This window comes from Lactuca sativa, chromosome 6 (genome assembly GCF_002870075.4).
Source record: "Lactuca sativa cultivar Salinas chromosome 6, Lsat_Salinas_v11, whole genome shotgun sequence".
In the NCBI taxonomy this organism is placed as follows: Eukaryota; Viridiplantae; Streptophyta; class Magnoliopsida; order Asterales; family Asteraceae; genus Lactuca; species Lactuca sativa.
Genome location: NC_056628.2, coordinates 182702479 through 182707353, shown reverse-complemented (window position 1 = coordinate 182707353; position 4875 = coordinate 182702479).

Genomic DNA, 4875 nt, shown 5'->3' with positions numbered 1-4875 from the left:
TCCCACACCTTTGCGGGGGAACAAGGTTATTATTGGTATGGATTGGCTAAGCCGCAATGGCACAGTGATTAACTGTGCGCAGCAGTTGGTGCAGATTAGGACCCCAAGTGGGGGAGAGCTGGTGATTCTGGGCGAGAGGCCACATCGAGCACCAGCTTTATGTTTAGCAGTGAGAGCTAGGCGCTACTTTCATCAGGGTTGCGCAGGAATTGTCACCTACGTTATGGATACCCGGGAGGCGGGTAAGGTGACGGTGGGTGATGTGCCCGTGGTACAAGAGTTTGCGGATGTATTCCTCGAGGAATTGCCTAGGATACCTCCGGAGAGGCAAGTAGAGTTCAGGATCAACCTAGTCCCTGGTGCAACTCCGATATCCAAGGCACCGTATTGGTTGGCTCCTCCTAAGATGCAAGATTTGTCTACACAGCTGCAGAAGCTGATAGACAAGGGATTCATTAGACCGAGCAGTTCACCATGGGGAGCCCCAATTCTGTTTGTGAAAATAAGGGCGGGTCGCATCGGATGTGTATAGACTTTTGGGAGCTGAATAAGGTAACAATCAAGAATCATTACCCACTTCCAAGGATCGATGACCTCTTTGACCAGCTACAGGGAGCATCTTGGTTCTCCAAGATCGATTTGAGTTCAGGGTATCATCAGATGAGGGTCAGAGAGGAGGATGTGCAGAAGACTGCTTTTCGTATGCGTTATGGCCACTATGAGTTTGTGGTGATGCCTTTCGTGCTCACCAATGCTCATGTTGCATTCATGGATCTCATGAACCATGTGTGCAGACCGATGTTGGATCGGTCTGTGATAGTTTTCATCGAGGATATCTTGGTTTATTCCAAGACATGAGAGCAGCATGAGGAGCACTTGCTTTTGGTTTTGGATACTATAAGGAGGGAGAGCTTGTATGCTAAGTTCTCAAAGTGTGAGTTCTGGTTGTGCAAGGGTAGTTTCTTGGGCACCTTGTCAACTAGGACGGGATTTCAGTTGATCCGACCAAGGTGGAGGCGGTGATGGGGTGGGAGGTTCCGAGGTCTCCATCTGAGATTCGGAGCTTCCTAGTACTGGCAGGTTGCGTTTGAGACATTGAGACAGAGATTTTGTGAGGCACCAATCTTAGCCCCGCCAGTGGGCATGAAGGATTTTGTTGTATACTCTGATGCGTCCATCTCGGGTTTGGGCACGGTATTGACGCAGAGGGGTCATGTTATAGCTTACGCTTCGAGGCAGCTGAACCCTCACTAGGCGAATTATCCGACGCATGATTTGGAGCTGGGGACTGTTGTTTTCGCCCTCAAGAATTGGTGCCATTACCTCTATGGGGTTCGTTGTACAATTTGCACAGACCACAAGAGCCTTATGTACCTCATGGACCTGCCAAATTTGAAAATGAGGCAGCGTCGGTGGCTTGAGGTGGTGAAGGATTATGATTACGAGATCCTCTACCACCCAAGGAAGGCCAACGTCGTCGCTGATGCGCTTAGCCGCAAGGCAGCACCGATCAGGGACATCTGTCTGAGGATGGCAGTTGTGACTCCGCTGTTGGAGCAGATTCAGGAGGCCTAACAGGAGGCCATGAAGGAGGAACATCGGAAGATTGAGCGAATGGTGGGTCAGGGATTATTTACTCTTCACCATAGGGTGTGGATCCCTTATCATGGGGGTGTGCGCCAGGTATTGATGGCAGAGGCTCTTTGTCTGGATTATTGGTGGCCCTGTATTAATAGGGACATAGCTTGGTTTGTGGAAAGGTGTCTGACCTACATAAAGGTCAACACTGAGCACCAGAGACCTCATGTCTGACCTACATAAAGGTCAACATTGAGCACCAGAGACCTCACGGTAAGGTCCAACCATTGGATATCCCGCTGTGGAAGTGGGAGGATATTACTATGGACTTCATTACGAATCTTCCCAAGACCGCGCAAGGGGTGGATGCGATTTGGGTCATCGTTGATCGATTGACCAAGAGCGCCCATTTTATTCTGATTCAGGAGAGTATTTTGGCCGAAAAGTTGGCCGAAACTTATATCAGGGAGGTAGTGGCGTGGCACAGGGTGCCAGTTTCAGGGATTTCAGACAGGGATGTGCGGTTCACTTCCAGGTTTTGGAAGATGTTCCATGACGATCTGGGTACTTGTCTGCATTTTAGCACCACCTTCCACCCGCAGATGGATGGTCAGAGCGAGCGGACCTATAAGACTCTGGAGGATATGCTATGGGCGTGCGTTTTAGACTTTGGAGGTAGTAAGGATACTTACCTCCCTTTGGCGGATTTCTCTTATAATAACAGTTATCATGCGAGTATCGACCATCCTCCTTTCGAGATGTTGTATGGGTGGAAGTGCAGGACCCCGATATGCTGGGGTGAGGTTGGGCAGAGAGTCATGGGGAGTACCATAGTGGTACTCAAGACTATGGAGAGGATCCAAAAGGTTTATAGTAGGCTTCAAATTGCTTAGAGTCGGCAGCAAAGTTATGCCGACCAACGTCGATCGGACCTGGAGTTTCAAGTCGGGAATATGGTGCTCTTGAAGGTGTCGCCTTGGAAGGGCGTCATTCAATTCAGGAAGCGGGGCAAGCTGGGTCCCAAGTATATTGGACCCTTTAGGGTTATAGCCCGGGCGGGCAAGGTGGTATATAGGCTGGATCTGCCAGCCGAACTTAGTCAGATTCATAGCACTTTTCATGTCTCCCAGTTGTGGAAATCTCTGGTGGACGATTCGGCAGAGGTGCCTCTAGAGGATATTCAGGTTGATGACAGCCTGAACTACATCGAGCGGCCAGTAGCAATCCTTGACAGGAAGTCAAAGGATCTGAGGAACAAGAGAATGGAGCTGGTAAAGGTGCAGTGGCACAACCGAAAGGGCTCGGAATGGACCTGGCAGATGGAGGACGAGATGAGGGAGCATTACCCCAAGCTTTTTTAGGATCGAGCAGCAGACTTTGAGGACGAAGTCTAAGATATGTGGGGGAGGTTTTTAACACCCAATTCCTGGTACGCAGTTAATTCAAGCATTTGTTGTGTTTTTCTCTAGGACTCGATGAGTTGGAGGCCCAACTTGTCGAGTAGAGTCGAGATCCGCGGACAGTTTAAGTGACCTACTCGACGAGTCGGAAGACTGACTCGGCAAGTAGGTGTTGTTTGGGTAAAACCCAAAATTGAGGGTTTGCACCCTATTTAAACACCTTATCTCACCCTCCATCGCCCCTTATACTCCCAAAAGACATCATATTGAAACCCTAGTCGTATCTGCGTGTTCTAAGGCCATTTTGGTATTATTGGTGGGTAGTGAAGCTTGAGAAGAGGAAAGGGGCTTGTGAGACCAAGGGGAAACAAGAAGATCTAGAGTTTGGAGCTCATTTTCAGCTTATTAAAGGTATGAAGCTGAACCTTTATCTATAGATCTTGATGTTTGGATCTTTTCCTTCATCTTTCTAAGCCCTAGAAAGGTTGTATTCAGGATTTGGTGTTGAAAGTCAGTGTATGCTTTAGATCCAAGTTTATTGGGGGGGGGGGGGGGGGGGGGGTTTATGGCACAAAGGTGCCCATTTTGTTGCCATGAGCACCCCATGCACCGGAGGGTAGGTCAGCACTCCAGAATGGCATGATATGGGTGGGTCAGCACCCTAGAATAGCTTAACATGGGTAGGTCAGCACCACAAAATAGCTTGCATGGGTAGGTCAACACCTCAAAATGGCTTGACATAGGTAGGTCAACACCCAAAAATGGCTTAACATGGGTAGGTCAGCACCCCATAATGGCTTGACATGGCAGGACGGGCGCCCCAGAATTGCCCGGCAGTATGTATGATATGTGATTGTATGGTATGTAGTATGATGGGGGAACTCATTAAGCTTTGTGCATACAGTTTCAATTTTGGTTTCAGGTACCTCTTCGTCCAAGGGGAAGCAGCTGTCAGTGTAGCAGCGCATCACACACGCACACTTATGATTTCCGCTTAGAGTTTTTTGGGATTGTGCTCTGATATTTTGTTATTTCATATGATTTGGTTTTGAGACATGATATTATGGGTTTATGTATTGACATGATCTTGGCAATGTTTTGATGAACCATTTTACAAATCACCAAATGAAAATTGAAATTTTTGGCCTCGAATTTTGGGATGTTACAGAATCGTATATGTCAAGAGGTCAGTGGGTGTCTTAAAGATCTTGAAGGGTTTCAAGAACTGATCAAGAGTAAACCAATTGTTTATTGCTAGCACACGACTTGAGGTTTATGACATGTCGTATTGACATATTCTTATTTTTGTGCCCATTCCAGTTGGTTGACTGTGCATGTGAGTTCTATGAGTTCTTAATTGTTTGCATAACAACTTGGAAGCAATGGTAGGCCCTTGTGTTGCCATGTGGCAAGAATTTAAGATTGAACAAGTTGAGTCCATATAAGTTTGGATTTGTCACTAACCTAATCTTGTGATTATGGTTGTGAAAAATTCACATGGATAGGAACACACACAACATAAAGTCTAAGAGCCATAAGGTTTCTCTCCAATTCATGAAAATGATTGTGAGGAAAGGCTTTCACTAAGTAGATTTTAAGGAGATAGCAATTGTGTTCTTTGCATTCTCAAATTCGATTATGATTACGACATCCCTCTTCATAGTTCAAATTGTGAGTAATGGAAGAGGTCTAAACATTTCAGACTTATGGTTGTAAGTTCTAAAACTATTTAGACATACATGTGAGTTATCTAAGGAAAGGTGTATGAATTTGAGAAGCCTAGATAAAGTCTTATCAAAGCATCTCGTAACAAAAATCTGAACTTTGGTAAGAAGGTAAATACGTATTGATTTCTAGAAGTCCAGCAGATTTCTGGTGACATGTCAAAGCTAGTGGG